Here is a 15,350-nt window from a genome sequence, read left to right as displayed (position 1 = left end):
AATGTTATCACAATTAATGAAAAAATGCTTTTGTTAAACCAGAAGGTGGTACAAGGATTTAAATAAGATATTGTAGTTTGGCTGATGTCTTGCCTTAAGTGTCCCAAGTGACAATTTAGCTCCTCTTGGCTGCCAAAGCTCTCTCAAAAAACATAGAAGTAATCATACAGGATCAAAGATTCTGGAATGGTGTGGAATGGTGGAATGGGGCATAACATTATATTTTTTTGTTGTTGACATCTACATATCATCTATACTATTATTTATCTAATATTTATTATTTCAGTCAACTCATTAAAAATTTTTTTTGGCTTAAATTATAACCACCCTAAATGAAAAATCAGTATCATTTTCCATAAGTAGAAGATAACCATCAAAAGGAAGATAATGAAAGTATTTTTATTCAAACCTAGAAAGATACCAATGATTGATCGCAAAAGGCTGAGACCTGTTCTTTTCATTTAAGAGGGAGATTAGCAAGAAACAAAGAGCTTTCTTGCAAGAGAAAGAAATTACTTTCTTGCTATGTGACAGTGTTATTTAATGTTGACTCAGCAAACCACCTAAAATCATCTTGTGTCATTGGAAACACCAGTGTAGCATACTCGCTTCATTTTCCACAAAAGACAAGATTGCGCTGAAGAGAAAAAATACTGAAAAACACTTATACACATTGAAAAAAGTCATTGAACAAAATACTGAAATACTTTCCTGTTTCTGATTCTGTCCAATCTTATCACTAAAAATAAGCCCTTTCCCTCCTTTTTTCAAACAAATAAATGAATTCTAAAGTAAACTTCAGCAGAATTTGGCCAGATTCTTTCCTCATCACAAGTCCTAGACTAAGCCTCAATCCTCCACTTCTATAGAATATATGGCTAGGGGCACCTGGGTGGCTGCAGTCAACACTTCTTTTCAACCAAATGTGCTCGATAAATAATATCACTTCTTATTCTCTACTTGTGCAATAAGCAGAGCAAAGTTTGTTCTATTTTATATAATCTGTTCTTCCCACCTCCTCCTGCTCTGCACTAGCTTTCAGATAGTGTTATCTATGCTTGAGACAAAACCCAAGTCTCTATGTGTTTCCACAGGAGATTCTGATATGGCCTTCTTGATTTTTTTTTTTTTTTTTTTTTTTTTTTTTACAGTTAAGAGTGGGCATACTTTAAGGGTGGGGAAAAAAAAGATCCATCCCAAAGATTTTCTGTTCAGGGTTAAAGTGAAGAAACTAGACTGATTGCACAAACCAATGAAGCCTGTAAGTCACCTCCAATGAAGATCAGTCCTCTGAAATAACAAACACTGAGTTTTGCAGCATTTATAAATATCTGGACTTGTCCACACCATCACTTGAGAACATTGTAAATCTTTCCCAAAAAGAAGTGAATCCCCTAAACTTTTAAACTTTTATTTTCATGGCTTGACTTTAAGGACAGATACAGTCACTCAAAGATGCAGCAAAATCCCTCAAGCTCAAGTGACTGACGCCAAAACATCTTAAGAGCATCTCAGAGGAATGTCCCTCAGAACATCCCTCATGTCTGGTTTGGATAAAAACACTCGATTTTAAGAAAGTCTAAAACTGCTATTCTAAGAAGCACGGCAATGGTAGAAAAAGTGTGGGGGGATGAAGGAACAGAAGGCAATGTTTGACAATGTGAAAGCACAAATGAAAGAGACTTTAAATTATAAAGAGGGCCTGTTAAAATCTCAAAAACCACACTGAAGACAAGTTTGCTTGCTCTCTTTAAAAGAATATAATGAGGATGATGGCAACTTGAAATTAAAGAATCAGAAAACTGAGAATTCCTGGGCTGCCAATTGGAAGTTAATTTGAAGAAATACACTAATGATGTTAACTTTTTCTTAATAAGTCTTGAAGGAGAAAAACAAGGACAACTTAAAAAGTGAAGGAAAATAAATCAATGACTTTTAATTCAAATGAGTGGTTTCCAAAATGAACAAAAATCTTTGCAGTCTAAAATTACTGCTCAAGATTCAGATTTTAAAACTTCAAATAATGCTTGAAGTACATCAAGAAACATGTAACATATATATGCAGAAAATCCATTAAGGAGAGAGTTTACTGCTTAGAAATCTAGAAGAACTTTCCTGAAGTATATGAAGCCATATATGTCAGAAGTGTGACTCCTACAGGGAGATGGTCTTAAGAAAGAGAAAAAAAAAAAAAAACACTTCCTTTTAACAAGGCTGTATTATTTCCCATGAGAAAAGAGCAGCTTGGCTGAGAGAAAGTTTGCTAAGAAAATAACCACAACAAAAAAATTTGGCTCAGGAAATGTAATTCCAGTTTTCCCAAGTGGCCTCCATTGTTCCAATTGTACTCATGGGCAGCAGCTAGAGAGTATCAGGAGACTCCCTGAATCATCCATTTAGAAGAAAAGTTTGACTCAGGTTATAGTAGCACAGGACATCCACAGCAGGGCATCTGTCTTTTCTCTTTAAAAGTAATTTAGAGAATAGAAGCAAAATGGCAGGGGAGTAGGGAGACCTAAATTTTATCTGGTCCCAAGAATTCAGCTAGATAGTTAAACTGTTCTGAACACCTGCAAACTCAAAAGGAGATCAAAGGAAAGAATAGCAGCAATTCTCTGAACAGAAAAGTGACCATTTTCTGGAAGGTAAGACATGTGAAGTAAATCCGAGGTGATATGTAGGAAGATAGACTATGGGGGGGAGGGGCTCCCTGCAAGTGATAGAGCACCGGAGAACAAGATTGGAACTTCTAGAAGTCTGTTCCACCGAGGGATGTCGCTCCAGGGGCTGGGACTGGCGGAGCCCTCGCTGGGACAGTGTGGTCTCAAGACCCTCAGGGTTGCAGAAAGACTAAAGGTGCCTGAGTGTGGCAGAGCTCCCAGGTGTTGGAGCGGGGAAGCTGGCTGCAAAGATGGAGCCAAGGAGTGGGCTCTCAGCTCAGGGTTGCCATAAACCATGATCCGTGGCAGAGTCAGGCCACTATTCTTCAAGTAGGGACCCCACAGTGGCAGATACAGGGATATCCCTCCACTTCCTCCACCAGGAGGAGCAGTACAGGAGCATGCTGCAGGAATCTGCTGGGTTTGGAAACTCTGAATAGTGTCATGCCAGAGATAGAAATCCTTGGTCACATGCCGAGTCTCAGAGTGTGGCTGGAGACTAGGGAGACAGGAGTGATTGACTGCTTTTCTCTGAGGGTTCACTGAGGAGCAGGCCTGAATTATCAGCTCCTCTGGGCTGGAGATTGGGAGCCTGCCATTTTCATTCTTTTTTTTTTTTTTTTAAAGATTTTATTTATTTATTTGACAGAGAGAGAGATCACAAGTAGGCAGAGAGAGAGGAGGAAGCAGGCTCTCCACTGAGCAGAGAGCCCAATGCGGGGCTCAATCCCAGGATCCTGGGATCATGACCTGGGCCAAAGGCAGAGGCTTTAACTGACTGAGCCATCCAGGTGCCCCTGCCATTTTCATTCTTGTCCTCCAAAGCTGTATGGAAAGCTTTCAGGGAACAAATGCTATTGAGAGCAAACCCAAGCAGATTTCTTAGCCTGGCCCCTGGCAAGGGTGGTGTAATACTGGTGGGGGCAAGGACACTTGAGAATCAGTGCCACAGGCCTCTCCCCCAGAAGATCAGCAAGAACATCTGGCCAAGACCAAGTTTATTGATCAATGAGAACTTCAAAACCCCAGCACTAGGGGAATACAACACATAGAATTCATGGCTTTTTTTTTTCCCCATGACACTTTAGTCTTTTAAAGTTAAATTGTTTTAATTTTATTTTTTTCTTTTTTTAAAATTTTTGTTCTTTCCTATTTTAACTAACATTTTATCAATATCTTTTTAAAATATCTTTTTAAATTTTCATTTTTACAGTTACATTCTATCCCTTCATTATTTAATCTTAGATATATATGTTTTCCTTTCTTTAAATTTTTGGGATACAGTTTCTTCTAACAGTCCAAAATATACCCTAAATTTAATGTATGGCTTTGTTCTAGTCTCTTGCCTGATCACATTCTCTACCTCACCTTTTAAAAAAAAATTTCTCTTTATTTTTCAACCCATTTCTTATCAATTCCTTTTTAAAATCTTTTAAAATTTTCATCTTTACAGTCATATTCTATCCCTCCATCATATTTACCCTTATTTTGTATAAGTTTTTTTTTTTTTCTTTAAATTCTGGGGGGCATTTTCTTCTAACAGATCAAAATACACTCCAAATCTAATGTGTGGCTCTGTTCTATTCACCAGCCTGATCATATTCTTTTTTTTTCTTTTTCCTTTCTTTTCTCCACAGTTGTGGGTCTCTTTAGATTCATTTCATGTATATTTTTCTGGGGTTGTTGTTACCCTTTTAGTGTTTTGTTCTCTAATTCATCTATTATTCTCTGGAAAAAAATGACAAAAATGGAAAAATTCACCTCCAAAAAAAGAGCAAGAGGCAGTACCAACTGCCAGGGACCTAATCAATATGAACATTAGCAAGATGTCAGAACAAGAGTTCAGAATAACGATTATAAATGTATATATGGGCTTGAAAAAATAAATAAAAAAAATAAAAGTTTATAAACCATAAAAAAAAAATGTATCAGATTGATTTGCAGGTGTTGAACCAACCTTGAAGCCCAGGAATAAATCCCACTTCGTTGTGGCGAATAATCCTTTTAATGTACTAACTGGCTAGTATTTTGGTGAGAATTTTTGCATCCATATTCATCAGGGATAGTAGTTTCTAATTCTCTTTTTTGATGGGGTCTTTGGTTTTGGGATCAAGGTAATGCCAGTCTCATAAAATGAGTTTGGAAGTTTTTCTTCCATTTCTATTTTTTGGTATTTGTATAGGTATTTTTATAGGTATATATAGAGAACCCCTTTCTGGAGAAATAAAAGAACTAAACTATAACCAAGTTGAAATAAAAAAGGCATGCAATAAATGATGAGGTGCAATAAAAAAAATGGAGGCCCTTAATGCTAGGATAAGTGAGGCAGAAGAGAGAATTAGTGATATAGAAGAGCAAATGATGGAGAATAAAGAAGCTGAGAAAAAGAGAGATAAATATTGTATCACGAGGGGAGAATTTGAGAGATAAGTGATACTGTAAGATGAAACAATATTATTATAATTGGGATCCCAGAGCAGAAGGAAGAGAGAGAGGGGCAGAAGGTATATTGGAGCAAATTATAGCAGAGACATTCCCTGATTTGGGAAAGGGAACAAGCATTAAAATTCAGGAGACACAGAAAACTGCCCTCAAAATTAATAAAAATAGGTCAACACCCTGTCATCTAGCACTAATGCTTACAAGTCTCAGAGACAAAGAGAAAATCCTGAAATAAGCGTGGGACAAGAGGTCTGTAGCCTACAATGGTAGAAATAGTAGATTGGCAGCAGACCTATCCACAGAGACCTGGCTGGCCAAAAAGGACTGGCATGATATATTCAGAGCACTAAATGAGAAAAAAATGCAACCAAGAATACCATAACCATCTAGGCTTTCATTGAAAATAGAGAAGAGATAAAAAGCATCCAGAACAAACAAAAACTAAAAGAATTTGCAAGCACCAAACCAGCCCTCAAGAAATATTGTAAAGGGTCCTCTAAGCAAAGAGAGAGAGCCAAAAGTAACATAGACCAGAAAGGAACAGAAATAATACAGTAACATTCATCTTACAGCCAATACGATGGCAATAAACTCATATCTTTTAATAGTTACCCTAAATGCAAATGAGTTAAATGCTCTAATCAAAAGACATTGGGTATCAGAATGGATTAAAACAAACAAAAAACAAAAAAACAAGACCCACTGATATGCTGTCTGCAAAAGATTCATTTTAGATTCCAAAACACCTCCAGATTTAAAGTGAGGAGGTTAAAACAATTTACCATGCTAATGGACATCAAAAGAAAGCTGGTGTGGTAATCCTTAGATCAGACAAATTAGATTTTAAACCAAAGACTATAATAAGAGATGAGGAAGGACAGTGTAGCATACTTAAAGGGTCTGTCCAACAAGAAGATCTAACAATTTTAAATATCTATGTCCCTAACATGGGAGTAGCCAATATAGAAGTCAATTAACGACATCAAAGAAACACATCATCAATAATACAATAATAGTAGGGGGCTTTAACAACCCCCTCTCTGAAAGGGACAGATCATCTAAGAAAAAGATCAACATAGAAATTAAGGCCTTAAATGACACACTGGACCAGATGGACATTACAGATGTATTTAGAACATTCCATCCCAAAGCAACAGGATATACATTCTTCTCTAGTGCACATGGAACATTCTCCAAAATAGATCACATTCCAGGTCACAAGTCAGGTTTCAACTGGTACCAAAAGATTAGGATCATTCCCTGCCTATTTTCGGAACACAATGCTTTGAAACTAGAACTCAAAAGTGGAAAGTTGGAAAGAACTCAAACACATGGAAGCTAAAGAGCATCCAACTAAAGAATGAATGGGTCAACCAGGAAATTAAAGAACTTAAAAAATTCATGGAAACAAATGAAAATGAAAACACAACTGTTCAAAATCTTTGAGATGCAGCAAAGGCAGTCCTAAGAGGAAAGTATATAGTAGTATAAGCCTTTCTCAAGAAACTTTCAAGAAAGGTCTCAAATACACAACATAATCATACATCTCAAGGAACTGGAGAAGGAACAGCAAATAAAGCCTAAACCCAGCAGGAGAAGTGAAATAATAAAGATCAAAGCAGAAATCAATGAATTAGAAACCAAAATAACAGTAGAACAGATCAGCAAAATTAGGAACTGATTCTTTGAAAGAATTAATAAGACTGATAAACCCCTGACCAGACTTATCAAAAAGAAAAGAGAAAGGATCCAAATCAATAAAATCACAAATGAAAGAGGAGACCAACACCAAAGAAATACAAATTAATTATAAGAATATATTATGAACAACTATATGCCACCAAATTAGACAATCTGGAAAAAATGGATGCATTCCTAAAGACCTATAAACTACCAAAACTGAACCAGGAAGAAATAGAAAACCTGAACAGACCCATAACTGGTAAGGAAATTGAAGCACTATTAAAAAATATCCCCCAAAATAAGAGCCAAGGGCCAGATGGCTTCCCAGGAGAATTTTACCAAACATTTAAATAATTAATACCTATAAAAATATAAATAAATAAAATAAATTTTAAAATAAATAAAAATAAATAAATAAAATAATTAATACCTATAAAAATACCAAAAAATAGAAATGGAAGGAAAACTTCCAAACTCATTTTATGAGACTGGCATTACCTTGATCCCAAAACCAAAGACCCCATCAAAAAAGAGAATTAGAAACCAATATCCCTGATGAATATGGATGCAAAAATTCTCACCAAAATACTAGCCAGTTAGTACATTAAAAGGATTATTCGCCACAACGAAGTGGGATTTATTCCTGGGCTTCAAGATTGGTTCAACACCTGCAAATCAATCTGATACATTTTTTTTATGGTTTATGAACTTTTATTTTTTTATTTTTTATTTTTTTAATTTATTTTTTATTTTCAGCATAACAGTACTCATTATTTTTGCACCACACCCTGTGCTCTGATACATTAATAAAAGAAAGAACAAGAACCATATTATACTCTCAATAGATGCAGAAAAAGCATTTTGACAAAGTACAGCATCCTTTCTTGATCAAAACTCTTCACAGTGTAGGGATGGGGATACATACCTCAGTATCATAAAAGCCATCAATGAAAAACCCAGAGTGAATATCATTCTCAATGGGGAAAAAGTGAGAGCTTTTCCCCTAAGATCAGGAGCACAGTAGGGATGTCCACTATCTCCACTGCTATTCAACATAGTACTAGAAGTCCTAGCCTCAGCAATTAGACAACAAAAAGAAATAAAAGGCATCTGAATTGGCAAAGAAGTCAAACTCTCATTCTTTGTAGATGGTATGATACTTTGTGTGGAAAACCCAAAAGACTCCATCCCAAAACTGTTAGAACTCATACAGAATTTAGTGAAGTGCCAGGATATAAAATCAATGCACAGAAATCAATTGCATTTCTATATACCAAGAACGAAACAGAAGAAAGAGAAATTAAGGAGTTGATCCCTTTTACAATTGCCCCCAAAACCAAAAGATACCTAGGAATAAGACTAACCAAAGAGGCAAAGAATTTGTACTCTGAAAACTGTAGAATAGTCAGGAAGGAAATTGAGGAAGACACAAAGAAATGGAAAAATATTCTATGCTTATGGATTAGAAGAACAGATGTTGTGAAAATGTCTATGCTACCTAGAGCAATATACATGTTCAATGCAATCTCTATTAAAATACCATCAACTTTTTTCAAAGAAATGGAAAAAATAATCGCAAAATTTGTATAGAACCAGAAAAGACCCTGAATAGCCCAAGGAATGTTGAAAAAGAAAAAGCTGGTGGCATCGCAATCCTGGACTTCAAGCTCTATTACAAAGCTATAATCATTTAGACAGTATGGTACTGACACAAAAACAGACACAGATCAATAGAACAGAATAGAGCCCCAAAATGGACCCTCAACTATGCAGTTAACTAATCTTCGACAAAGCAGTAAAGAATTTGCAATGGAAAAAAGAGTCTCTTCAACAAATGGTATTGGGAAAATTGGACAGCCACATGCAGAAGACTGAAATTGGACCATTCCTTACACCATGTAAAAAATAGACTTAAAATGGATGAAAGACCTCAGTGTGAGACAGGAATCCATCAAAATCCTTGAGGAGAATAGAGGCAGCAACTTCTTCAACCTCAGCCACAGTAATGTCTTCCTAGAAACATTGCCAAAGGCAAGGGAAGCAAGGGCCAAAATGAATTATTGGGACTTCATCAAGATAAAAAGCTTTTGCACAGCAAAGGAAACAGCTGACAAAACCAAAAGACAACTGACAGAATGAGAGATTTTTGCAAATGACATATCAGATAAAGGGCTAGTATCCAAAATCTAGAAAGAACTTATCAAACTCAACCACCCAAAGAACAAATAATCCAATCAGGAAATGGGTAGAAGACATTAATACACATTTCTGCAAAGAAGACATCCAAATGGCCAACATACATGAAAAAGTGCTCAACATCACTTGGCATCAGGGAAATACAAATCAAAACCACAGTGAGATACGAACACATACCAGTTGGAAAGGCTGAAATTAATGTCAGAAAACAGGTGTTAGCAAGGATATGGAAAAAAGGGGAACCCTCCTACACTGTTGGTGGCTGGTGCAGCCACTCTGGAAAAGTATGGAGATTCCTCAAAAAGTTGAAAATAGAGCTACCCTATGAGCCATGGGTCATAGGCTGTGTGTATGTATATATATGGATGCATAATACTGTGTGTATCTATATATATATACACACAATATATATAGATACACACAATATATATCTATATATGTATCTATATATATTGTGTGTATATATATAGATACACACAATATTATGCATCCATCAAAAAAAAACTCCATGAAATCTTGCCATTTGCAACAATGTGGATGGAACTAGAGGGTATTTTGCTAAGCAAAATAAGTCAATCAGAGAAAGACAATTATCACTGATAAGAGGAATCTAAGAAGCAAAACAGAGGATCATAGGTGAAGGAAGGGAAAAATGAAACAAGATGAAACCAGAGAGGGTAACAAACCATAAGAGACTCTTGATCTCAGGAAACAGAAGTTTGCTGGAGAGGAGGGGTGTGGGAGGGATAGGGTCTTGGTGGGGATGATGGACACTGAGGATGGTATGTGCTATGGTCAATGCTGTGAATTATGTAAGACTGATGAGTAACAGACCTGTGCCCATGAAACACATAATACATTATATGTTAATTAAGAAAAACAAAAAAAAGTAATTTTAAGCAATTTTTTTTAGCTTAACCGTTTTTACATAATTGGTGCTATATATGCTCAAATTGAAGTAATTCTAGAATTATAATTCCTAAGATAGTGTTTTGTCAATGTAAGTGGTTTTAATAAAATTCTTCTGGAGGTTAGACCACTTAATTTGATCCTCTGGAATTAAATCCAAATAAGTATTGTATTTAGATTGAACTAAATAGCCTACTATTAATTAAGCCATAACTGAATTTTTACACGATCATAGGAAAACAATTGATAAACACCATTTATACATACTATGAATTGTGGGAAGAAATCTATAAAAATAACAGAATATTTATCTCAATTAATTTTGGTTTAAAAAACAATGTAAAACAAGACATCCACCAAAACCAAAACCCCAAGCAAATACCATCCTCCAACTAAACCTATTAGTCTTTTTTATTAGTGTAGCCTAGGGCAGATAATTGTTGATTAATTTAGGGCAGATAATTGTTGATATTCTTCGCTGTTAAAACATTTTTAAGTTTTATGCATTCTTTCCCTTAAACAACAACAACAAACAAATAAACCCTTCCACTGTGCTTCTCAGTCTAAATACAGGTTTCCCTCACTATCTGAAAGTGGAGGGTTCTTATGAAAAGCTTCAAGCCGAGATGGTGTAAAGTGGAGACAATTACCACTAATTTATATGGGAAAGTTTTTTAGTGGTCCCAGATCCCAAAAATAACCTCTTAAGTAAGCTATTGTGGATAACTTAGGACACATTTTGCTAACAGATTCAAAGCAAATTGAGATAAACACAGATGCTCACAGACACAGGTCAAACCTATGGCAATTTGATGCTGAGACACTGAGCACAGTTCCCAGGGAAGGAGCTTGGTGGTACCTCACTGCTTGGGGTGCTGCTACCTCTGTAAAATTTCACTGCAAAACAAACACTAAATGCTTTTTTTGCTTTTCTCCATTTTTGTAAAAACAAAAAACCTCTTTGGATTTCTTTCAGTTATCTTTTGTAAAAGTGAAAGAGCATAATGAAAGCTTTTGGAAATTGGGGCAAACCTATAGTTTCTAACTCTTTTTCTCACTTCTCTGGTGCTACCATCACTGCCAGATAAGGTCTTCAAGTGTGAAGAACACAGGCAGCAATCTCTTCAACCTCTTCAACAGCAAGATTGACCCACTTAGTAACTTGACCACCTAGGAACTTCCTAATTGGCTTGTCACTAGTCAAGTAAATGATAGCAGCTACTGTATTAAACATTTACTTTGTGGCAGGCTTTGGGCCAAGTGTATTACACAAATTATCACATCTAATCCTCACAGCAATCCTGCAAGGTAATTTAATTGATCTTTATCTTATGTTAATACCCTTGCTTTGGAAGGTTCCCTAGAATCCCAATTACTTTCAGAATATTTTTCAGTCCTTTATTACCCTAAATTGCCTATTTTTTAGTTACTCCCCTTTGGCCCTCTTAACCAATAATACTCGTTTCAAATTCAATTGCTCTGTTTCCTAAATGCTCCTTGTGTTTTTCTTTAAAATTGAGATATAATTGGGGAACCTGGGTGGCTCAGTGGGTTGGGGCCTCTGCCTTCAGCTCAGGTCATGGTCCCGGAATGCTGGGGTCGAGCCCCGCGTCAGGCTCCCTGCTCAGCGGGGAGCCTGCTTCCTCCTCTCTCTGCCTGCCTCTCTGCCTACTTGTGGTCCCTGTCTGTCAGATAAATAGGTAGAGTCTTTAAAAAAAAAAAATTGAGATATAATTGAAATGCAATATAGTATTAGATTTAGCCCCCGTTTTCAAAAGTTTGCATTACACTATTTCACTTCTACAAAAGATCTCCATTAGTACCTGTTTTTGCTAACCGAAAGAAATTCAGAAGTTTTTTGTTTTTACAAAAAAAAAAAAAAAAAAAGGAAAAAAGCAAAAACAGCATTCAGCGTTTGTTTTCCAGTGAGCCTTTACAGAGGCAGCAGGCACCCCAGTGATGAGGGAGCAGAAGGCTGGCTGAAGAAGCAGCACAAGCTAACACCCTGCAACCTCCCCCACCCCCACTCCTGGGTGGGACATAAGTGACATTCTTCCAGGAATCTCCCAACTATCTTAATGTTAATGCCTTGCTAGAGGGGAGAAACAATCTTAACTTGACAGTGGCAAGGCCTCTGGTATCTTACAGGTCTCCTTTAACACATGAAAGTTCTTTTGAAGCCTCCCTTTTCCTTACTCTCCCAACCCGTAATATAGAATCACCACCCCTCACAACCCCAGTACAACAGCTCTTTCTGCCATGCAGGTCCCGTCCCCATGCTCTAATAAACCATCATTTTGCACCAAAGACATCTCCAGAATTCTTTCTTCGTCATCTGCTCCAGACCTCATTTCACCGTACTTCACTTATATTCCAAAACCACATCACCAATGTTTACATGATGTATATATTGTAGAACGATCATCCATTAAGTCTCGTTAACACCCATCACCACCCAGTTACTTTTTTTTTTTTTTTTTAAGATTTTATTTGTCAGAGAAAGAGCATAAGCAGGGGGAGCAGCAGGCAGAGGGAAAAGCAGGTTCCCTGTTGAGCAAGGTGCCTGATGTGGGACTTGATTCCAGGATCCGGGGTTCATGAGCCAAAGGCAGACACTTAACCATTCCTATGATATTTTTCTTATAATGAGAACTTTTAAGATCTACTCTTAGCAACTTTTAAATGTGCAATACAGTATTGTTAACTTCCCAGTGCTTTTCTAAGGCTGAGTGAGCCCTTGCAAGCCCAGTTCTAAATATACTTTCAGTCCCAGCACAAATGCCACCTTTTATATGAAACCTCTATCATCTCACTTCTGAATTCCTAAGAGTTCTTTATTTCTCTGACATATACTTTTAACTCATTGTTATACTCTTTTATTGTGTTTTGTGTTGAGAATAGGGGTGGAATCTTACTCTACACTTCCTACACTTTCTGTATTACATGGCTCTTAACAAATGCATAGAATAAATTTACACGTCTTTAAATTTGAAACTTACGCTGACAGTACTTTCCATTTACATTGATAATTTATGAATGATATTGAGGATTACACAAATAAAAACATGTATTTGATTCTTCAGTACTTTTTCATTACTTAACTACAGTACTTTCTCACACTCAGATTTTGTCCCCAATTTGAACTATAAGAACCTGAACTATGCCATGCCCTTCATTCAGCTTTTTCAATAAACTTGTTAACAAGCCAAGCACTGTGGCATGCATAATAAATGCTTGTTGAATAAATTAGTAAAAATACCTGGGACAGATGACAGCATTAGAACAACAGTGAGGCTTCAGGCTCAGGTGACAGCAAAATAACTTTTGGAATGACTTATGGTAAATTGTAGATCATCTCTGTTATAGTACAGTGTAATTTTGGATAACTCCTCAACAAATTTCTTAGATCATTTTCAGAATTTGCTGCATTCTCAAGCTTTTAATAGTCAAGATTTCTTAATTCACTAAGTTGATGTGATATACTGGGTCAAATAAACATTTTCATTTATCTTCATGTACTGCTTTAGACATCACTGCTTTAATTATAAAACTACTGACGTCAATTAATTATTAAATGCACCAAAAAATTGGAGGCTTGAAATGGAAATGGGTCTAAAGATACACACACACACACATATATGTATACACACTTTTATATATAAAATATATGTACATTTTTTAACTACAAAGAATTTATTTATATACATGTGTGTGTGTATAAATAAAAGTATATATATATATATATATATATATATATATATATCTTTTTAACTACAAAGGATAACTATTTTTTTTTCTTTCAGGAAAAACCATAAAGGAAATGAGAGGAAAGAGCTAACATATCAGAAAGAGATATTATTTTAGCATGTTTTAACTTAGCATTTAAAATGATGCTGAATACAGACATCCAAATGTCCTCATTCTATACTATGTATAAAAACATTATTCCAGGACCATGAAGGGTTACAGTAGCACTGTAGTGACTTTTCCTCTGCATAAATGCCTTTATAAACAACTATTAAAGAATACTTAATGATGAAGTTTTAGAATATAAGTGAAGTTCGGAGGGGTGAGGTCTGGAGCCAATGACCAAGAAAGAATTCTCGAGACATCTTTGGTGCAAAATGGTGGGCAGAAAGAGCTGCTGCCCCAGGGCTGGGAGGAGTGGTCCACTCTATACTTGCAAGGGGGTCAGGGATGGTGTAAGTCTCTAAGAAATTTTGGAAACAAGGTGTCCAAGACCTTGAGGAACTAGCTATTGTTGGAAAAAGGTTATTTATTACCGGTAATAAAACCTTTGTTATGAGACCCTTCAGATGTATATCAGTGGGCTTGGGAATGATTGTCAACATGTATCTTCGAGGGTTTAGAGAAAAAGGAAGTTTCCAAAGAAATTGTTAAAGTAGACTTAAGGATTCTGGATGGGGGGTAGGGGTTGATCAGGCTAGGATTGCTCTTTGCCCTTAGCAAAACCTTAAGGTGGGGTAGTTGAGTCCCTAGAGGAATGTCACTCTCCCAGTTGCAAGGGCTTGTCAGTGGGTAAGGAAATTTAATAACTTTTCTTCTGCCTCTGTTTCCCACATCAATAACACTGAATAGAAAGAACTGAGGAATTTGACTTTGTACTTTTTGGCCAAGAGCCCAGAAATCCACGTGACCTACCAGACTGAAAGCAAAGGAGAAAGAATTTGGCTTTTGATTATATAAAATCTATTAATTCAGTCAAATTTCTAGTAAAAAATGGAGTATTACTTTCAAAAAGTAAACCAGAACTTAAATCATGCAAGATATCTAGATTTCTCACTGATTTATTCAGCAATTACATATTGCATGTCTATCGGGTGCCAGTTGTTGAGGGGACAATGAGGACAACTGACAAGGTCTCTCTTTAAAAGGAAGACAGGCATTAAATAACTGCATACAAATAATCTTCTTATAGTAATATAGTACCATGCCCTTCTTGATCCATGTCCTCAATCTACGAGTGACTGTGGTATCTTGATGCTGAGTATGGTAAGGAGAGGGAGTTACGTCATTTGTAAGATCTACAATGAAACATTAAGTAACAGAGAACATATAAAAAGACCTTGACCTACTATTGAACTTAACTAGAGTGCAATAGGCAAGAGAAGATTAGGTTGAAAAGAAGCTGGTGAAGTAAGCAGAAATAGACTGAAGAGCCTTTTAGGCCCTAAAGGGATGGGAGGTGGGGGCAGGGCTTCACTCTAAAAGGTTCACCAGAGCAGAGAGTTTCAAAGGTCATATTAGGATTTTGTATTTAGGAGTTAGAAAAGAATTAGTGGTTAATAATTAGTTTAGGTCCTTCACTGGGATTAAAGTTGAGCCATAAATAATTCAGTAAATTAGTTTCTGGAAATGGCTCAGATAATTCTTTTCAGGCAAAAGATGCATAGTTTCAGGCTATTTTGCTTTAAAAGGGGAGTATGTAAATAAATTAAT

This window comes from Mustela lutreola, chromosome 12, assembly GCF_030435805.1.
Source record: "Mustela lutreola isolate mMusLut2 chromosome 12, mMusLut2.pri, whole genome shotgun sequence".
NCBI classification, from domain to species: domain Eukaryota; kingdom Metazoa; phylum Chordata; class Mammalia; order Carnivora; family Mustelidae; genus Mustela; species Mustela lutreola.
This window is presented reverse-complemented; position numbering follows the sequence as displayed.